Source organism: Lynx rufus, unplaced genomic scaffold (genome assembly GCF_022079265.1).
Source record: "Lynx rufus isolate CCGP_SWC_20201006 ecotype Redwood Valley unplaced genomic scaffold, mLynRuf1.p SCAF_1, whole genome shotgun sequence".
Taxonomy (NCBI): Eukaryota; Metazoa; Chordata; class Mammalia; order Carnivora; family Felidae; genus Lynx; species Lynx rufus.
Window position 1 is genome coordinate 171,955,461 of NW_025814823.1, and position 23,293 is coordinate 171,978,753.

The following is a 23,293-nucleotide window of genomic DNA, read 5'->3' on the forward strand; positions in this document are numbered from 1 at the left end:
ACCAATGTTTTTTGAACATTTACTATATTCCAGGCATTGTATTAAGCATTACTGTAATGTAACAGTAATGCCACTAACAACTGACAAAATTTATTGGACACATAAAACACGAAGACTGGATTTTAAGTGCATCCGTGCAGTATCTCAGCTATCACGAGAGCCTCAAGAGGCTGATAATACTCCTACATCCTTTCACAGATGAGAAAATGCAGGCTGAGAGAAACAAAGTAACTCACCTAAGGTCACACAGCAAGTGGTGGGACAGCAAAACTCCTGAGTACCTATTTCCCACCACACTATACATTTTGGGATCTTAATCCCAATATCAATAAAGCATTCCTTATCCTCAAGAAGGTTAAAATGCCTAAGAAGTGATAAGAGCATGTAAACAAATAGTCCTTTCTGACCCACATTGTAAGAGAAGTTCCAGGAAGAAGGTGCTATGAGAATAAGGAAGAGGAGGTGGACCCTCAAGTGGGAGTGATCAGGGTGGGGAAGCCTTTGGGCCCTTCATTCCAAATGAAGGAGCAGACATTCCTGGAGGAATGGCTGGAACAATGGCACCACTGCAGAAAGGCCCGGGCTGGTGAAGAGACACAAGAGGACTCCACGGACCGAGTGTAAAGTCTCCTCTCAAGCCATCTCCTCTGCCACATCCCTGCCTCTCACTCCCCACATGGCCACCTCTCACCTTTTCTGAAACAAGCTGTCAGTGTTCCTCTCTCTAAAAGCTCCCACGAAGAAAGCCAAATGCCTTGGCATGACGTTCAAAGCCTACTTTACCAACTTCAGCTCCTTTCACTGCCACGTACCCCATCTAACCTGTTCTCCAGCCAGACCAAACCTCTTACTTTCCACAAGCACATTGTCCTCTCTCACACCTCCACACCCTTGCACAGGCTACATCCTTTCCTCTGCTGGTGAACTCCTACCAACCTGTCCCTTGGCAGCTGCCTCAGAGTCCCTGCCCACTCTCACCCTGGCACCCCCCCCAGCCAGTCTGGCTTCCCTACGGCTCCCTGACTCCAGGAAGCCTCTTCTACTGCGTGTCCCATGTTGGGTCCCCAATTTCTTCAGAAGAGGGGGTTTCCTCTTCCAACCAATTTAAAAAAGAACACCCCCTTATACAAACACTCCCCAGCTTCCTCATTTCCTTCATACTGCTTTATTTTCTTCATGGCACTCATCACACACATTGATACACACACACACACACACACACACACACACACACACACACATTTTTCATTGTGTATTTGCTAATGGCCTGCCTCACTCTTCATCAGGGTTGGCAGACTATGGTGCATAGCCAAATCTGGCCTGCTGCCTAAGCTCTGACTGGAACAAAAGCACACCATTGTCTCACATACTGTCTACAGCACAGTCGAATAGTTGCCACAGAGACCTCATGACCCACAAAGCCTAAAATATGCCTTACCTGATCCTTTCCAGAAAAGCTCAGCCAATCCAATTCTGGAATGTGCAGCAAACTCCCCATCCCTGTTGCCTCTGTTGCTGTGCTCACAGTTTACCTCTAGCCCTTTTAGTACATTATCTAGCATGAAGCAGGCAGTGAGAAACCATGAGTTAAACAAAGTAAGAGGTAGCAGGAAAAGTGTGAAAGGAAAGGAGAAAATGGATGCAAGAGATGCTGGTGATTGGGTCTGGGTGCCAGAGAAAAGAGGAGGAATCACACGGCAGAAGCATTTTACATGTGGCTGTGTACCTTGGTCAAAGGAGGAGATTCTAACCATCAAACCACAAATACAAGTTTCGCATCAGGGCTGGCTATCTTCCCACTGATGGGTGTAAGATGAAGAGGTCGGGCTTCTCAGCGAGCTGAGTCACTGTCTCTGATAGCACAGCCCCCGTGAATGAATTGGCTTTATTACTAGGCGACTAAAATATGTGTTGGAGGATTCAAAGTTTTGGTACCTATAGATAAAATGCTTAAGTCTGAGTGGCTAACAACATAGTAACAAATAAATACATTCAAACAAACATATTAACTTAAAAATTTCAAATGCTAAACTATTCATAAGATACAGAAAACCTTAGATCTGATGGAGGACATCCTTCAATAATTAGCAAATCTCACTTTGGGTTAACAAACAAGAAATTGGGGCCCAGATTGGTCAGCTACTCACACCAAGCCACCCAGGTGGTTGACCAGAGGAGGCTGGAACAGAACCCACAGCTCCTGACTAGGCGCCCAGGGCTCCTCCCAAGTATCAACGCTCATAGCAGCACAGAGGTCAGGGCTCTGCCAACCTAGAGCACTCTCTTGAAGTGCTGTGGACAGAGCAAGACTTCCCAGGACTCAGGGAGCCAGGGAGGGATACAAAGAACTGCCCAGTTAGGAACTCCAATGGGGATCTCCAGCCCTTATTTAACTTGACCGTTCTGTGGCACAGTGGTCCTTAAAATTTAGGGAGAGATCACAGTCAGCTGGTAACGTTCCTTGAACAGATAGAGTTTCTAATTTCTGGGGCCCTACCCATAGAGCTTCTAATCTGTTTGGTCTAGGATGGGCCCAGGGGACACTGATGCTATGGATCTAGAGATCACATTTTGGGAACCACTGCTGTAGCAAGTGACCATCACTATGACCCGTGCTGTGGTTTTCTGGATACTCTCTCACCTGGCTCTTCACCTCCCTCTCTGGCTTCTAGTTTTCTTCGATGAAGAGGAGATGGGAGATAGAGTGGTGGCAAGTTCAAGGAAGTTACAAAAAAAAAAAAAAAAAAAAAAAAAAGGACCTGAGATCTTCCACACAGGAGGAAGAGCCGCTCTTGGTGAGGGCATGGTAAAATGTGGGGACGGAAAGGATGGCAGGCATCACAACAGACAGGAGGGGACAGAATCTATCCAGACAGTAGTGACAAGCTCAGTGCTCTGGAGGTCAAAGAATGAATAACTTTACAAGTGTGCCGGGATGAATATCTCAAGATGAATGCTACCCAGCTCAAATTCCTGTGATTATTATGCTGTTCTGCCAACAGGGCTGACATGTGTCAAAATAGTTTAGTGCATCTAGAATTGCCTTCTGAGAATGCAGCACATTCTTTATATATCCTCAACATTTACAAATTGCCATTTGAGGGCCGCTGTAAGTTGGGAAAAATCCAAAAATTATCTGAAGACCAGTTTAATAAAGGTGTTGAGCACACTGAATAACACGGTATTTTCTAGTTAAAAAAATAACATATAAGTTTAAAGTAATTTACTTTTAAAAGGCATACTATATATATGACTCAGTGGTTCGTAAGACAAATCTAGAAGAAAAGTCCCCAAAGTTCTGTAAGCAACAGTGGAGTATCATTATGCTATACACAAATTCTGCTGAAAAATACACATAGATACACAGTTCTGATATGTTTTCTTAAAATTGGCCTCACAATTTCCTAACAGTAAGATTGATGTTTAAGTCACCAAACAAAAGATACATAGTAAAGAACAGATGACAGAGACTGACCTGCCAGCACCTTCCTCTTTATGCTCCTCCCATAAAACCAACAGTATTGGGTCTCTAAATTCAGGTCATCACCTCCCTGTCCCTGGAAGAGGGTTCCTCGATGATAAAACAGGTGCTGGCAAGGAGACAAATTAGCATGATTCCCCCAAAGCTGAAAGCCCTGGCTCTGTTGCCAGATTCCATTCCAATCCCAGCTGTACTACTTCCTGAATGTGTAGCTTCAGACAAGCAACCTTCCAAAGCTCAAAATTTCCCACTTTAAAAACACAACTGGTAATAAAAACTGCCTCACAGGACTGCTTTAAGAATTAAGTGACAAGATTCTGTGCTTGGCTGGCACATGCTAATTCACGGTAAGGGTGCCCTCCATGCGAGCTGACATTGTTATCACACTAATGCATCAGCCAAGGTCAGGATGTCCCACTGGAGCCTGAGTGTACCCCATACTCCATCATCCCCCTCCTCTCTGATCATGAAGGCTAATGCCAGCTCCAGAAACCCAGAAGAGTCAATGGGTACTTTCACAAATCCTACTTCTTCCAAACAGGATTTAGGACCAAGTAAAGCCTCTGTTCTTCAGCACTGGACACAAGTGTCTTCTTCCTAAAGCCCCTTCTGGCCAGTGTACTTGAGCCACTGCCTCTCCCCCACAGATAGAAAGACAAGGCCGATGAAGCCTATTTTATGCTTTGTCTTCTAAGTTGATTTTCTATTACTCCTACCACTAATAACTGCCATAAATTACTGAGCACTTAATGTGACCAGACACTATCCTAAAGCAGTTTACAAGGATCATCTCATTACCACAGAAACTCTTTGAGGCTGGAAATACTTTTATATCAGTTCTCAGAGGAGGAAAAATTGAGACACAGAAGTAACTTGCTCAAGGTCAAATAGACAACAAGCTATGAAGCCAGGATTAAAACACAAGCCATGTCACTCAGAGCCCATTCTCCTAACCACACACATCCTCAAACACACAGCCAGATTTCAAGGATCCAAATCACAGGCACTCTAAAACTGCCTGACAGCACTCCAGGCAAATGCTTCCTTGGCGATGACCCTAAACCTCCACCATCAGGCCTTTATTTCCTAGTATGAAAACGTAACAGTGCATCTTTGAGTTTTGTTTTTAAGAAGACTTCCTCAACTTACTCCTTTCCCCTCCCTCTGAAAGGCCCAAGTCAACTGTCCTCTTCAGAAGACATGATCATGTGCTTTAGTTCCTCAGGGAGAAGGAAGCTTATTCAGTTCATTCTTCTCATGTGTTACTATCAGAGAGCAGCCTTATAAAGTACTAAAGGCAAAAAATAGAAAAAAAAATGTAATACAGAGACAGTATTCCTGGAAATGCATTACACTTCCATTGGAGAATCTTTCAACCATTGCACATTTTATGTGACTGCCATATTGCCAAAAATCACATTACCCATTTTAGATAAAGAAATCAACATCCAAATATGAAGTATTCACCGGATAGAAGGAGACCCTGAGGGTGCAAAGGTTATGATCCCAAGGTTATGTGGGCATCTATATTTGCCGTATTCTATGCCTAACTGTCAAGTTGCCAACACACAAAGTATTTTAAAATTTATCTTCTCATTTCAGTTTTGACAGCTTTAGAAGAAAACAAAATACTCCTTAATGCCCGTATTAGGTTCCTAACGCTGCTGTAAGAAAGTACCACACACTGGGTGGCCTACACAACAGAAGCTTATGGTCTCGCGGTTCTGGAGGCTCAAAGTCCCAGGTCAACGTGTTGGCAGGTTGGTTCCCTCTGAGGGCCATGAAGGAGAATCTGTTCCATGCCTCTCTCCTAGCTTCCAGGAGCCTCAGGCTTTTCTTGGCTTGTAGATGGCATTTTCCCCATGTCTTCACATTGTCTTCCCTCTGTTCACGTCTCCCTCTGTACAGATTTCCCTCTTTTATAAGGACCCGGTCATACTGGACTAGGACCCACTCTAATGATCTCATCTTAACTTGGTCATATGCAAAGACCCTGTTCTCAACTAAGGTCACATTCACAGGTACTGGGGTTAGGACATCAGTATCTTTTGTAGGGACACAATTCCACCCATCACAATGCTTAATAGGGAGTCTTAGAGCACCTCTTTTTTTAATAATATTTTTTAAGTTTATTTATTTTTGAGAGAGACACAGAGAGAGAGAGTGGGGGAGGGGCAGAGAGAGAAGGAGAGAGAAAATGTCAAGCAGGCTCTGCACAGAGCCCGATGTGGGGCTCGAACTCACAAACCATGAGATCATGACCTGAGCCAAAACCAAGAGTCAGATGCCCATTAGACTGAGCCACCCAGGCGCCCCTATATCACCTCTTTTAATAAGAAAAGATTTTCTAGTTCTCATGTAAATATTAAATAGTAATAACAGATCCCTGATCTGAATATAACAATTTTTAAATGCTATATAATAACATGTTAAGGTTTTATTTTTACCTTTCACCTTTACTAGTTCTTTTTTTAAAAAGATTTTTTATTTATTTTTGAGAGAAAGATAGCATGCATGTGGGGGGACAGAGAGGATGGGGGGAGAATCCCAAGCAGGCTCCACACTGTCAGCTCAGAGCCAACGTGGGGCTCCATCTCACAAACTGTGAGATCATGAGTTGAGCTGAAATCAAGAGTCACACACTTAACCCACTAAGATACCCAGGCACCCCTACCTTTACTAGTTCTGATACAACTACATATACGTTTCTGCCAATTTCATTTTGTGATGTGAATTTTGTTTGCAAAAGATCCACTTAAAACAATGTATATCTTAGTACTTTACACCTTGGATAAAGATCCCGTTTAGACGCAAGCCCCAAACACTCACTCGGCCCTAAAATAATCCTCTATATTGTTCATAAACAGGTACTCACACACACACACACCCGAGGGTCTCCACACATGCTGTTCACTCTGCAAGGATACTTCCTTCTCTCCATCAGTTAGTCAGGTGGTTTGCCACCTTTCTTCATTCAGGTTTCTGTTCCAAGGTGTCCTCATCTGAAAGGCTATCCCCAAACACTGCTCCATCCTCCCCACTCCCAACATTCCTGTCCCCTTCATCCAACTTTTTCTTCTTAACATCTACTGTATATTTTTTCTTTGTGTAATGGTCTCCTCCCACCAGAATGTAAGTTTCACTGGAACAGGGATAGCCTGACACAAGGACACTCAACAACTTTTAGTCCAATTTATTCAATGAATCCTTATCAAGTTCCAAAAATCCCACATGCAATTCATTGTGTTTGATTATAATCTTCCTACTTGAAACTGATACAAATGTTGCTTACTTCCCTCACAACCAATTCTTCAAAGAATGTGTCTACAAAAATATACTGTGTGTGCATGCACATATAAAATTATTTTAATAGAAGTCAAATGTAGCTTTAAAGTATAGGATGCTTCAGCTGCCAACTAAATATCACAGTAATAGGATTCCCTAATACCTGTTTCATGATCTCACAAATTAACAAGGCATGTAAACCATTATAAACATTTCTGTTGAGGGTTCACATCCAACAATCCAAAAGGAAGTAATTTTAAATGTTAAAAGCTATATTGCTCATCCTTAACTACATGTTTTAAAAATAGGATAGATCCCTGTATCGAAAAAAATAAAAATAAAAAAAATACTGAAAATATTTTTGCACAGTAACCCAAAATTCTGTATATCATCTTAGCTTAGGTGAAGACATTGTAACAGTATTATGTATGCAAATTAAAAACAGCAAAATTCTTTCAAATAGGTTTATTTAAAGCCATGTACCAACTTCATTCCTCTAGAATGGAACAAAATAACTCATAAAACACTATGAAAAATTATCTGCACTAGAAACTGTAAAATTGTCAGAGAAATATTCTTGGAAGACATCTACTTAAAAGCTGCTAAAAACTTCACTTTCTAAAAAGAAAAGTTAGGGATACCTGGGTGGCTTAGTTGGTTAAGAGTGTGTGCTCATTCTCTCTCTCTCTCAAAATAAATAAACATTAAAATAAAATAAAAAGAGAAGTTGGGGTGCCTGGTTAAGCATCCAACTTTGGCTCAAGTCACCATCTCGTGGTTTGTGAGTTCACCCCCTACATTGGGCTTTGTGCTGACAGCTCAGAGCCTGGAGCCTGCTTCGGATTCTGTGTGTCTCCCTCTCTCTCTGCTCCTCCCCCACTCATGCTCTATCTCTATCTCTCTGTCAAAAATAAACATTTAAAATTCTTTTTTTAAAAAAAGAGAAGTTAATAAGTAACACTTTTTCATTAAAGACCATTTCGCTAGATATACAGGCAACAAAGAGAAACACACACAGTGTGCAATAAGCAATCGTGCTTATTGGACATAAGAAATGCTATCCCAGCTGGCTCGCCTATTTCTTTTCCTTCCCTCTCTTTGTCTCTTTTCCCTATTCTTTCTCCTATCTCTCTTTCCACTGAATTGTAGACCCATGAAATATACCTTATCTTATCACTGGTCTTTTCTGATGACTTTTCTAAAGCATTTACTGCCATGGATTTATAGGAGCTGTGCTCAGCCCAATCCAGTTGGGTGGGTTTGAGAAGCCTGGCAGTCCCAAGTGGGTGGGCTGGCAGTGGATTTTATGGAGTTGTAAGAGGAACATATTCTAGGCTCCATTTCATCAGCCAGGCCAATTTCCCTGTTGCTGACTTAGGTACCAGTTTAACCCAATCCTTGTGAAAGGAATGAGAACTGGAAGGGTCTACTTTTAGCATGCTGGGCTGCAGTGGGAGCAGCCAGCTCCATGGCCACCTAGGTTGAAGAAGTGAGGAGGTCACATCTGAAGAGGTGGTCTTGAGGAAAGAGCAACCACCAAGACTCACAGCAATTAGCTTGTATGCTTCCCGTTAGTGGATCGGCATACAAAGTAGGAAAATTCCAGCTACACAGATACTCAGGTTTTGCAGTAAGCTGCTAGACTTCAGAGACATTCACTTCCTTTTTTTTTTTTTTTTTATTTTTTTTTTATTTTTTTTTTTAGACATTCACTTCCAAGAGTGCATTTTGGCAGTCCATCTCGTGAGCACAAACAAACCTCTCCTAACCCAGAAAAGAAGACTCATCTAGGAACTGCATGAGGCACTTTTGGAGGGGATGGTTTCTAAACAGGTTTCTGAGAGGTTTTCCGTAATGTTGAAGTGATTTTAAACAAAAATGCCACATTCAGAATGTGGCCTGTAGGACAAGATTCCATTTTAAAGCAAGTGACATACAGAGCACAAATAAGAATCTGGGAATAGCAGGCAGTTGACTTTACAGACATACACTTTCCATAAGAGCCTTTTACATTAAAGGTTCTCAAGTGCTTTCAACCATTTGTTGATTCCATTCTCCCAACAGCTCTGGAAAATCATTTGGTAAAATTTGCTTCATAATTTCAAACATTCTCAGGTTGAAGGAGGCAGCCAAAATGAATTTCTTATCCCCTGTGCTTACGAAAAAATACAGCATGGAGACAATGTAGCACAGTGATGAAGAAGTCAAACTTGGGTGCAGACTGCTTGAATTCTAATTCTGACACTTAACTAGCTGTCTGATGTTGGGGAAGTCAACTGACCCGCCTGGAAGATGGGAACATCTATACTGTGAAGATGAAATGAGCGGACACATGGGAAGGACTTCCCCTGCCTGGCACATAGCGAGCACTCCCAGTTAGCTATGCTGTTGTTGCCATCGTCGGCACCAGCATCCCCAACATCATTTCAGGAAAGGTTAAGAGCTCAGGTTCTGAGTCAGATTTGGCTTGGAGCTCAGCATACACAACTGAACCTTCACCAAACCATCTATTATAAAATGAGTAGGACACACTATCTAGGAAGAACAAGTAACCCAGTATTTTCAACAAACAGCAAATCAGAGAAAGCAAAGCTACAGTTTCATAGCTACCAACTGCAGTGTATAGCTCTTGTTTGTATTCTGATCCAAGCTATTAAAAAATATAAAACAATTGATCATTTTCACTTATGAAACAGCCAGCAATGTTAATATTGACTATTTTATATTAAGTACTACTAAACAGGATTTTGCTTATGTTATATAAAGACCTCTTATCTTTTTTTCCTTAATGTTTATTTTTGAGAGAAAGCATGAGCAGGGGAGGGGCAGAGAGAGACAGAGAGAGAGGAGCTGAAGCTAAGAGCACAGAGCCCAATGAAGGGACTGAAGTCCCAAACTGTGAGATGACCTGAAGGCAGATGCTTAACTGACTGAGCCACCAGGGTGCCCCGTAAAAGCCTCATATATTCTTAAGCGATGCTCTCCAGTACCATAGTCACTACCCACATGTGGCTATTTAACTTTATGTTAATTAAAAGTGAAATTTTAGTTCCTCAGTCTACTATCCAGAAGCCAAGCGCTCAATAGCTTCATGTGGTCAGTGACTACAGATAAAGATATTTCTGTCATCACAGAAAATTCTGTTGGACAGCACTGGGCTAGAGATACATATCTACTGAAATATTTGTGGATAAAATGATATGATGACTAAGACTGGTTTCAAAATAAAACAGGAAGGAGAGACACGAATGAAGGTGTGAATGAAGTAAAACTGGTTTATGGTTGTTGCAGGGGAGATATATGGTGGGGGGTTCATTAAAGTGTCCCGAGTCAATATGGCTAGGCTATAGTCCTCAGTTCCTCAAATACTAATCTAGGTGTTACTGTGAAGGTATTGTGCAGACATGATTAAAATCTATCATCAGTGTAAGAGATTATCCTAGATAAACTACATGGATCTGAATCAATCAGTTATAAGGCCTTGAGTAGAACTGAGGATTCCTGCAAGAATAAGTTCGACCTGTGGCCAGCAGCTCCGCTCATGTCCAAGAGATCCAGTCTGCCCTTCTTGGCCATCTGCTCTGCAGATCTCAGACTTGCCTATCTAGCCCCCATGATGGCCTAAGTTATCCTTGCAACAAATCTCTTCATATACATATCCTACTGATTCTGTTTCTCTAGGGAACCCTAACTGATACAGTGTACTTCTGTAGCATTTGATTCTTTCACACTACCTCACACAGATACTGTGAAATAACAACTCTAAATATCTTAACACAGTACCTACCACGTAAGTCTCAGTAAATGCTAACTATTATAGTATTATTTCTTCATTTATGTCAACATAATCTTTTTTTTTTTTTAAGTAGGCTCCATGCCCAACCCCAGAGCTCAATGCGGCACTTAAACTCACGACCCTGACATCAAGACATGAGCTGAGAACAAGAGTAGGATGCTTAACCGACTAAGCCACCCAGGTGCCCCCCAACATAATCTTATTTTGCCAAAATTTGTAGTTCCTGAGACACAGAATACTCACATGCTATAACAACCTGCATTAGTATTTTCATTTCCATCTCACTTTATCTGGCTGACGTGACAACAGGCTCCCTTACAGGCATGGATGGAACAGTTCACAGCTCTGCACAGGCTCTTGAATTAAATGGAATCAGCCCTAATTAGAATACACTGATACATACACAAAATATCAGAGCTGAGGAAAAAGTTTTATGCAATTAAGTTTATAAGTCTTATATACAAAAGTGAAGGATTTTAACAACCTCAATATCCAACAATAGGGAACTGATTATATAAAACTGGATACAGTGGGCTAACAGATAGAATGGGCTGTTATACTTAAAGCATATTTAATGACATTTGGAAATGCTAAAAACACAGTGTTAATTTTTTATAAAAGTAGGCAATATACACAATAAGATCTCAACTTTTAAAAAAAACATACTATACTACAGAGAAATATACAGAATGTTAACCATGGTTATCCCTGGGTACTGAGACTGTATGATAATTTTTTTCTGTACTACAGTATAATTTATATACATATCTAAAGAATACAGTTTGATGAGTTTGACAAATATACCCATGTAACCCAAAGCCCAATAAAAAAGAGAACAGCTCCATCATTCCAGAAAGTTCCCTAGAGCCCCTTTAGAGTCACTATGTTCACACACATCTCAGGCAACCTAGGATGATTTTTATTTTCTTTTTATATCTTTCTGTTTTCCAAATTTCCAGTATAAACATGTATGTATAAGAAGTTTTGATGTTTTGTTCTTTTATTTTAAAGAGTTAGGATGGTATACAGTTCTTTGATTTGATTGATAAGGACAAGGGAGATTAATTCATTTGCCCAGAAATCTTAGTTTACTAGAAATACTAGGAGCAAGACTGTTAATTCATAGCACTCCACAATTATTTGTGCTTTCTCTTTTCAAGCTTCTCAGTGTTTTTGTATGTCACATCATTTACCCACACAGATATGGGGTGTTGTATTTTCAAACATCTGATAGAAAAGATCCTTTAAAGTTAACAAAATAAACCAAACAAGAAAGAACTTATAAGATGCCTATAGGTTAACAAACAGAAATTGAAAGAAGTCAAACTGAGAAAAGGTACTTCCTTCTGGTTCTCATAAAAAATGTTAGTCCCAGAGGTTCATAAACAGAAACATCGCAGCCATATACACCATACTGTAGAAATGTTACTGTCAATGCTTTCTAATGTTACCATGTTATTTCACAGTAATAACGGAAGATAAACAAAAATAAATTTTGGTGAAACAAATTTGCAAATCATCATCTCCCTGTTCTATCAACCAATACAAGTTTTAGTCACTGAAATCCTGAGACTTCTAAGGCTACAACTTCGAAAGGAAGGCTACATCTATATGAATTCTTAAAACCCCAGTACTCTTTACAGCCTTCTAAACATCAAGGTGGAGATCTGAGGGTGGGCACCCAATATTTGGCATTTTGACAGTTATAGTCCAAATAGCCAGCTACATGTCTGATCCTAACCCCTAACCCCAAATCCAAGTTGGACACAAAACCAGTAAACCAACTGTGTCCTAAGCCACAACATGGATAGAAACACTAAGATCTACACATAATTCTGAAGAAACACTAAATGAATAGCAAAGCAACTAAAATCTACATATATTTACTATCATCTAGACATCAAACTGGGCTGGAATAACCAAAGGATCATTAGATACACACCACACACACACACACATACACACACACACACACACACACACACACACAAGCATTTTCAAAGTGTGATCCATTAAGGGGTTCAGGAGGTCAAAACTGTGTTTGTATTAATTATAAGGTGTTACTTGCCTGCTTCACTGTGTTGACATTTGCACTGATGAAGGAAATACAATGATTAGGAAAAGGGTGAGGAACACGCAGAAGGAATCAACTGAATTTTTAAAAACTGAAGAACACTCTGGCAATTCTTCAGGCAATGTGAATAATTTTTATCTGCTTATTAAAATGTGGAATTTAGGTAAGTACTAACATTTTGATTAGAGATTTTTCCCTCCCTCACCAATTCTGTCTCTTACAGCCATGACCTTCTAGCATCTTGGACCTTACACAGGTTCACCTAAGAACACGTGGTTGCTGTGTTCACATCAAATATGCTTTTGGACCTTCAGGTGGCTTTTAATTATTCATTTTTAAGTAGCTGTTCTTCTTCCCTTTTGCTACCTAAGCTTTGGATCTCCATTCAGAACATAATTGATACCTGTGGAATAGAGCAAGCAACAGCAAGACTAAAGTAGCTGCAATTTAGAGAAAAGTCTGAGCGCAAGAAGCTGAGCAGCCACAATCTCAGTCACAAATCAGAGTGGAGCACAGCCAAGGGCAGCCTCCACCTCCCGGCCCCCAGCACTCGGCAGAAGTCCAGGATCACGACCACCCTAGGCTAGCTAGCCACCCAGCCATAGGTGCCCTGCTTCAATCCCTTCAAACCCAACTTAACTCTTACTGCCAGATGCAGCTTCCCAGTGCCTGATCATCACACCTGTCCTCTGACAAAAACCCTGAAGAGCGCCCAGCACTTATCACATCTGCACTATGTAGGCTGGCATTTGAAGTTCTCCAATTTGCGGCTCAACTTACCCTCCCACGTTTATCTCCCCATATGCCCTTATTTTCAATAAACTGCAATATTCGGTATTAGCCAACACATGCCACTTTTCACCACCTTTACTCACATCCCTCCCTCCATGTGAACTGCCATCCTCACTCTAGTCTCTGCCTATTGAAAGGCTCGCCCAGCCTTCAAGGTCTTCCTCAAGTCACCTCCTTCATGAAACCTTCCAAGCAACATCCCGCCTCTGTCCATTACCACATTGTGCCTGTATTATAATCATCGCCTTACTGTCACCTCAAAAGCCATGGCTTTCATGCTTTATTTCTCTTTCAATGTCTAATAACAGTCCTCTCAAATTGCTTTAAAAATCATTTTCAGATATTAAAAATAACGTGCCCAAATCCTACTTTATGGGAAGCCATTTTTTTTAGAAAATATGATTTAAAAACACAGTAGATCTGAATGTTTCTTGGCTACGGACAAAACCTAAAACATCTGGGAAGTCCCATGAGTTACCCTGTAGGGCAAGTTGGAGGTCAGCTAGAGGAGGCAGGTGTGTGTGTGTGGAGGTGGGGGGCTGGGTTCCAGGCAGATCTGCACAGTGAGACCGTCTGTAATTGATAGGACACTGACATTGACAAAGCATTCAGGAGTGGAGGCAGAAAACCTACCTTAACAGGGGGCTCCCAAACATATATGAGGGATTGCATCTGTCCACTCAGAACCACACATGTGCAAGTCAAAAATGTGTTTCAAGGTATCCCCAGATAAACTATTTATCCCTTATACATAACTGGGGAGCGTCACCTCATTCAAAATGTTCCTAAACACAATATTCTTACCACACACCAGGCCTAATGCTGAGGATTTTTAAATGAAGGTGTGACTAAGACAGGGTCCAAGTCCACATAAATAACTCAGTTGGGTGTAATGAGGGCTGTGGGGAGACAGAAAGAGCATGCAGAAGATTCTAGGAAGTAACTGGAGAGCCAGGAGGAGAACAGGCTCGTGTCATGAATCCCAACAGAGAAGGAAGTTTCAGTGAAGCAGCAGTGGCACGGCTTCAAATGACACTGCAGAGAACCAGTCTGGCATCTGGAGGCCCCTCATCATATGGAGGGAACAGGTTCGGGAGACTGGCAGGTATGGAGGCCAGACTGAAGGGAGCTGAAGTTTGCCAAAACAGGAAAAGAAGGGGATAAGGACACCACTTTATGGGGATGCACAGTGAAGAAAACACTGAGCATTTCTGGGTTTTTGGTTTTTTGTTGTTTTGTTTTGTTTTTCACGTCAGACGGGTAATGTGCTGATGTTGTAACAAGGTTTAAGAGTGGCACATGTCACACAACAGCGTGAACACCCAATCATCACACTTAAGAATTACAAAAGGATCGGGTTTCTGGGTTTTTTTAAGGATGGAAGAGACTTGACAAAGCCCTGGTATAGGAAGATGGGGCTTGGATAACCAACCAGTGAGAAGAGCCTTGGAAGGAGCAGGCCCCTTGTCTGAGATGAAGGAGAAAAGAAGCATGGGTGCAGCGGGGTGTGAAGACAGAGAGGAGGGAAGCACAGGAGTTTCTGCAGACTGTCTTCAGGCTCTCCTGAGTGAACAGGGGTCCTGTGCTCAGGCCTGCAGGATGGGAAGCCCAGGGTGGAGAGGGGGAAGGTCTACAACAGCCACTGTGGGGAAAAAGGGAGAGCTGTAGAAGACTCAAAGGACTGCCACGCAGAGACGAGTTCCCAAATGAGATTGGAAAACTGTGCTGACATCTGTTAGAAGACAAGCTTTTCTCTAGCAACACTGGGGGGGGGGCAGGGGTAGCAGAGAATGTATACAGATTCACATCCAGCATTAGAGCTGGCCAATCTGGGTATGGCAGGAAAAGAGAAAATGGAAGCCACAGCAGGAAATATGTCCAGGACAGGACTGACCAGGGGATCCAAAATTCAACAGAAAAAGAAAGAAAGCCTAGAAGAAGTTGACAAGGGGAAAATGTGTAAGCAGACTGACATATAAAAATCAACTGGAGAGAGGACAGGAGGCTCCAATCAAAGAGGGAGTTATGAGTTTAAGATTTTGCAAAGTAGACAAGTTTCAGGTGATGACAAGGTCTAGGGTTTAGCCTCATCTGTGGGCTGCTATAAAGAATAGCGGTCAGGGTCATGAGGTCAAGGCAGCAGTGTGAGGGATGGGAGATAGCATGGTATAGAGCAGTGCTCCCTAACACAACTTCTGTAGTGATAGAAATGTTCTGTTTATGGGGTCCCACAGCAGCCACCAGCCACATGTGGCAATGGACCGCTTAAAATGTCCCAAGTATGACTGATGAAGTGAGTTTTTATTTACTTAGAGTTCATTTAAACTTAAATAAGCACATGACTAGAAGCTGCCATACAACTAATGAAGATGTAGAACAATGGTTTTCAACTTTGTTCAACAGAATTACCTGGAGAGACTTAAAACATACAGCTTCCTGGGTCCCACTCCCCAGAGACTGATTTAATTAGTTGGGCATGGTCCTAGGCATCAGTATATTTTAAATATCTTTTTCTAATTTAGTTTTGTTTTTGAGAGAGAAAGCATACACATGAGCAGGGGAGAAGGGCAGAGGGAGGAAGAGAGAGACAGAGAGAGAAATTTTAATCAGGCTCCATGCTCAGCACAGAGCCCAATATGGGGCTTGATCCCGCACCCCTGGGATTATGAGCTGAGCCAAAAAATCAAGAGTCAGATGCTCAACCGACTGAGCCACCCAGGCACCCCAGTGTCAGTATATTTTAAACTTGACCAGATGCAGTCAAGTTTGAGAACCACTGGTAGAGGGGTTAAGAACACAGATTCTAGAGTCAGATGACATGAGTTCAAAACCAAATCTGCTGATTTTGACTTCTGTGACTTTGAGCAAGTAACTTCAACTGTAAAATGGGGATAATGACCTATCTACCTCATAGGGCTAGTCTGAAGATTACATGACATACATAAAAGTGGTTGATAACAGTGCCTGGCACATCTTAGTTCCTTAAATGTTAGTCATTATTATTCCAAACAGATGTTGGAGGCTGACAGCTCAAGGAGAAAACAGTGGATGGGAGTCGCCAAAGGCCTAAATCTATGTTGAGGAGGTACCTGGAAGTCAGGAAATGACAGGGTAGAGGGTAAGAAGAAAGTAAGAGAGAAAAATAAATAAAGGGAAGAGAAACAACCTGGAAGAGGCAGTAATAAATAAGGCAAGAAAATGCAGACCCTACTCTGTGGCAAAATGGGAAACTACACATGAGGAGAAAGAACATGGGAACCCATGTATCAGGAGAAGGCCAAATTTTAGTTAGGGAAGAACATGGAAAAAATGTTTAGTTCAATTTGACAGAATCCTACCTCCTCACCCAAAATGTTAACATAAGTTAATTATCAGTCAAGTAATGATTTTCATATTTCCCCCCCTGCCATACAGTTCACCATTTATGAAAACATCCAGGAAGGACTTCCGATGGTGAAAATACCATTTTCTAATTGGGACTCCACAGGAAGAGCCACCTCTGCACAACTTAAGAGTAAATACTTTATGATTCATACTTGATCCAGTTCAAACCCGGCTTCATCAGGGTTCACGTCTTTGCAAACCATATGCCCAGACTCTATGTGCAAACCTATTTTATTTGTCCTTTTAACTAAGTCTTTTTAAGTCTTAGGGAACACTCATGCCACTAATAAACACAGTATTATTACCTTCGGGTAAGAAAAATGAGTATTATGTGTGACTAAGGTTAAAAGTATTTTTAAAAATTTTAAGAACAGGTGGATGTGGAAGGGAAAAGTAACCACCAGTAAATGTCTTAGGTTGCAATTTTTTTTCTATTTCTCTAGAATTTCACATAATTTAATGAACACAGATTTTTACTCAAATTTCAATGTCACCACCAGATTATTTCTTCAGCTTGCAAATGAAAATTAGTAATAAAGTATTCAGTTATTGGTAACTAGGTAGACAAGTTACTAGAAGCTCAACAGCTATTTCAAAGATAGTTTCTATGCAACTCAATTGGCTGAAGTTAAGCAATACAGTGCATGTAGACAAAGTGTTTCAAATGGATCCATTATATTTATATTTTTACCAAACAAACAAAAAAAAACTAAGTCTGAAATTTCTTTATGGACTAGTTATTTGCCATGAGAAAGATAAACACCTACAACCTCTTTCCTATAAGCATGTGTCACACTTCAAAGTGACATTTCACATGGTTTGGGTTTGCTAAGTGGGTTTATATATCAGCACAAGTGCAGTTTCACTGCTGAAACACAATTTCCAATACAATGAAGTTCATTTCTAGTTCCTTATCAGGAGCCAGTTTGAGAGCACTGACAATGTAAAAATAAAAACACTCTTCTGAACCCAATCCTAACACAACTACAAGCTCTGCAGGGACTACCTTTTACAAAAGACTACCAGGCATGCAGAATTCCACTCCTTCAGCTGTTCCTCCCATAACTGCCCACTAGAGATGCTTGTCTCAGAGCTATATGGAGATCTGGTAGCTGGAAACAAAAGCATAACCAACGCACATTCTATTTGTTTTGATTCCTTCAGCAAGCAATCCTTACTTTTCTTTTAAGTTAGAGCTCCATTAAATCCTAGGGACCTAAATACCACCATCAACCAGTCTAAGTCAAGTTTATTGTGGTCAGGGGATTGATGATGTTTTGGCCTCTCCCATCTCATGGTGGAACCAATAAATCTGTGGACCCACCCTATGGTTATTTTGCAGTTTCTCAACGCATTACCGGAGTAAACATATGTAAGTACTGGGAGAATTCCCACAATGGCATCCTAACTATGGAAGATGGGCAATTATGGTAAGAATGACCAAGTGAAACATCCTGAACTTCCCTCCTCACCAGCACAGTAAACCAATAGAAATGCCACATCTGTGGGAAAACTATAGACGTTAACACTGATGAAGAAGCATAAGGCAAGCTGATACCCTGCAAACCAAACCACCCCCAACAAAGTGGGATATGTAGCACTCCTGGCTGCCCAAGAACAAAGGAAAGGACAGAAAACAAAGGGTTAAACTGATAGAGTCTCCTTCAGTTTACAAATATCTTAGTAATATTACAAGAAAAAGGAGATCTTATCGATAGCCTAATCTCCAGGAACTCCCTACTGTCTTAATGAAAATGCTTTGGTAGAGGGAAAAACAACCTGAGGTTTTTTTTTTTTTTACAATAGCTAGGCCTTCAGTAATCTGTGTCTTCTTTAGCATATGGAAATCCCTTTAAGAAACTCCCTCTTGACTTTTATCTCCCCCAACTCCACAGTATATAAGCAGTCACTCTTCACAACCTCAGTGCAGCTCTTGCTGCCCAGGGGTTCCGTCCCCATGCTTTGACAAGATCACCTTTTTGCATCAAAGACATTTTCAAGAATTCTTTCTTAGCCGTCGGCTCCGAACTCCCACCACCACTCCAAAACCCCATCATACCACCACCAAAAGCTTGACATTTTAAGAACAGATAATTCCTATCACATTCCTGTTTAATTCACCTTTTTTTGTCTGGGCAGAAAGCAGGTAGATCTTGGAAAATGGCCAGGGATTATCCTAAATCCATTCAGGCAGTGGCTCCGATGTGGCTGATTTACCAAATTAAGTACTTTTCTGGAGCACATCTAGTGCCTGATACCTGATATGAAGCTACTAATCTGGAAAATGCTTTATCAATATGTAAAGAACACATGAAGCCATTTGCTTTTATTTTGCAAGGTCAAGAACTGTAAGAACTCTCCTCTCAGCTATAATCTCATCTACAGAGCTGTTACTTGTCTTCACATCCCGCAGACCATCACACTGGGCCCCTGCATTGATTACACCATGCTGCCAGGACCTGATAAACAGGAAGTAACAAATCCTTCAGATGTCTTAGTAAAATGCATTCAAGCTTGATGATGAAAAACAAAACCATGAAGATTCAAAGACTGCAACCTCAGTAAAGTGTCTGGGAATCCAGTGGTCTGGAACGTGTTGGAATATCCCCTCCAAAGTGAAATGCAAGTTGCTGAACCCTGAACTGCTTCCCACTAAAAAAAGAGGCACATGATTCATGGGCCTTTTTTTGCATTTTAAAGACAATGCATACCACATTTAACAATCTGCTCACTCCTTTACTATGTAACCTATAAGACCATCAGTATTGAGTAGGGCCCAGAGCAAGAGATGGTTATGCAGCATGTCTGGTCTGCAGCACAAACCACTATGCACTTGGGTCTTACCATGCATCAGATCCAATTCACTGAATCCAGTAGGATCCAGAGAACTGCAGCACAAAACTCTCAGGTCCTGGAACAAAGCCAAGTCCTCTTCTGTAGATAACAGTCCTTTTAAGAAATGACTCCTGGATTGCCACTAGGACTTGTCAGGGCCTGATTAAAGGTTATTAAGTAACCATGTGACCTGAGCTGCCGTGGCAATCTAAATGTTATCTGACCCCCCTGGTCATAAGGTTGGGCATGTACAGAAGCAATCCATCACCAAAAGACAACGGTATGAAAGCGATCAGATTCAAGCATGACTACAAGGCACAAGAAGTTGCATGGGCAGATGGCTCAGATAGGTCTAATATCTACTCCTACTGTACTACCACACCTAGAGCCTCACAAAGAGCTCCTTATGACCAGCTGACTGAGAAGGAAACTTGGGCCTGGGTTAGAGACAGTTTGCATGGTATGCACCCACCAAGCAAAAGTGGACTCCTACAGCCTTACATCCCCAATAGCGTCCCTAAAATACACTTCATGAAGAGAAATCATCCCAGCAAATAGAACTATGACCAGTACATGTGCCTGTCCACTCCATCAATACTGAGAAATGGCCAGGATCACAGATCTACACTGAGTCATGTGCAAAGGCTAATGGTTAATCTGGACATTCAAGGACTTGGTGAAAAAACTGCATTCAGAAGAAAGGGTGTAAGAAGACCTAGGGAAGGTGCAAATGGATAGACCTTTCAGAATGAGCACAGTGTATGAAAAATATTTTTGTTCCATGTGAATGTATACCAAAGGCCTTCCAACGCAGAAGGGCCTCTTAATAACCAGGTGAACAAAATTACCAATCTGTGGATGTCAACCCCTTTCATCAGCCACCCCCATACTTCCTCAGTAGACTTCAAGTAGAAGTGACCACAGTGACAGCAACAGAGCATATGTATGGATTCAACAACATGGACTTCTCACAAAGGCTAACGTGGCTCTTGTCAATAATGAGTACCTAATATGCCAACAGTGAAACCAGTCCTCAGTGCCCAAGATGGCAACATTCCCCTGGAGGATCAGACAACCACTCGGTGGCAGAGGGATTACACTGGATCCTTTCCATCAAGGAGGAGGCAATGATTTGTCCTCACTGTATATATCCCAGTTACACAAATGTACGTGCATGCAGATACACACACACATCCCCGTGTATTTATTTTTCTTCACTTTTCCTTTCTTCATCCTTTTCAAGAAGAATTGATCATGGTGGTTAACTTTACAGTTTAGTTTCTAGGTTACAGATTATTCCTCTGGAATTGTGAATATACTAGAGAAGATCATTTCACCCAGAGGCAAATAACTAACTGTTACCCAGCAATTAAGTTCTTAATCAGAGATCCTGCTGTCCATAGTTAATGGATTGCAATCACATGGGGGGGGGGGAACAAGTCACCCACCTGAATTGCAAAATTTTTAAAGACTGATAATATCAAGTGTTGGCAAGTATGTGGAACAATTGGAATTCTCATATATTGCTAACTGGAGAGTAAACTGGTATATCCACTTTGGACAACTGTTTGGCATTATCTTCTAAAGTTAAACACACATGTACCCTATGATGCAGGAATTCTACTTCTAGCTATACATGTAAGAGAAATGAGTGCATATGTCCACAAAAAGACTCAGCATTCTTTAAGAATGCTCAGAATAACTTATAATAGCTAAACCTGGTCCGTCACCAGTAGAATGGATAAATTGTACTATATTTATACAAAAGAACATCACACCGAAACGGAAAGGGTGGGGGGGTGGAGAACTTCTGCTATGAGCAATAACATGAAAGAATTCCAACGCATTATGCTAAGCAAAAGAAGTCAGAGAGAAAAGAATACATGTTGTACTATTCCATTTATACAATGTCATAAACAGGTGAAATTAATGTACAGTGCTAAAGGTCAAAGTAGTGGTCTCCCTCCAGGTGGGTGAGTTGAGTGGGAAGGGAGGTAATGTTTGAAAAGAAACACAAAGGAGCCTCCTGGGGTACCAAAAATATTCTATATCTTGTTCTGGATGGTATTTACATAATTGTATCTACACGCAAAAATTTATCCAGTTGTATATTTAACAACTGTGTATTTTACTGTAGGTTATATATCAATAAAATTGTTTTTAAGAGATTTATTAATATGTATGGATTAGTTAGGAGAGAATCTAGAGGAGTTTTTGTGGGGGTTTTTCCAGTTCTCTAATGGTCAGTGATCCAACAAAGGTAAAAAACAAAAACAAAACAGATAATTCATCAAATTTTCAATTGAGAGCTTGCTTAGAGAAACTTCCATCTTCCTACATAGCCAGACGTACCCAATCATCTAATACAGCCAATTTCAATCACTCTGTATGCTCTCTAATATTCATATGGCTGGAATAACTTAAGTGTTTAATTTGAACCAACTTATTTCTTGCTTCAGTTTCAAGGATAAGTAGGAATAATGTCCCTGAAAGCCTTGATGAGCTAATTTTAAATGTAAGTCCTATATCATATACTACTTTAAAGTTACCCTAAATGATTATGATACAGCATCTTCACTTTCCATCTTAACATACCATGTTTCAAATCTCAAAATATCCATTTGAAATCTAGAATTACTTTAATGCACATTAAAAAAATAAAGCACTTTTATCCAGACTAGGGAGCCAATAGAAATCCAATACATTTGTAAAAGTGATTATCAGAGAAAATAAGAGCATCTGATTCTTAAAATATGTTATTATGTTGACATTTTTTTCTCCTTTCTTGACAAGCCAGGCTATCAAGGTAAACTAATTTAAATTCTTGGGCTTGTTGGTAATAACAAACCAAATGGATGAGCTTACCATTAGACTAAGGATCCTGTTTTAGATTTATAAAACAAACAGACCATTAATTTTAAAAGTCAACCAAAACATTGACCTCAGTTTGCCAAGGTTAATGTCAACATTGCTCAAAATTAAACCTTAGGGGACAACAGATAAGTCTTCAACACACAACTAAAGTTCCCTAAAGTAATCATTAACAATGGTCTTTACCCCACTCTTCCAAACATTACCCTCCTTAAGACAATTCGTCATTTCTAAAATAATAAATGTGGTAAAATGATACCAACTCTGAGGGCTCATCCCAAATCTCATCTGATGGCTCAGGAGGTTTTCAGAGCCATCTGATGGCTCAGGAGGTTACCTTTAGGAGGTAGATGCCTTTATCTGTATCTTTATTCAATTATTCTTATAGTCTAAGATTTTATATATTAAGTTTACAGTTTAAAATTAAACTGTTATATAATACCACTGCATGCACATTTCAGCCGTTTCTATTAAAATTGCATGTTAGTGTTTTCCCCTACTTCAATCAGACATTTGCTTCACAACCTAAGTAGTTTCAGTGGTATGTGCCTGTAAATTTTCAGAGTGTAACTCTCATAAAGTATTCAATAATGAAATTTACTTTTAAAAAAGAACAGCATGGACTCCAGGAGAGGTAATAATGAACTTGTGCCAATATTTTTATGCACATTTATTCTATGTAGAACATTTACAACATTTACATTACATTTACAATGTTTCACTTCCAGTTTTATTGTATTGATCTGGAATTGCTGCTAATACTGTTTCATTTCTT

The 23,293-nt window shown here is 40.7% G+C and overlaps 1 protein-coding gene and 1 non-coding gene across 2 annotated transcripts in view; both read right to left on the reverse strand.

Moving 5' to 3' along the window:
* The window catches only part of EPB41L4A (erythrocyte membrane protein band 4.1 like 4A), a 256,160-nt gene that overhangs the window by 174,689 nt on the left and 58,178 nt on the right, over positions 1 to 23,293 (reverse strand). The window lies entirely within an intron of this gene.
* On the reverse strand, positions 14,679 to 14,782 carry LOC124523672 (small nucleolar RNA U13). Its single transcript, XR_006965074.1, has one exon. It is a non-coding gene; the product is annotated as a small nucleolar RNA U13 (small nucleolar RNA).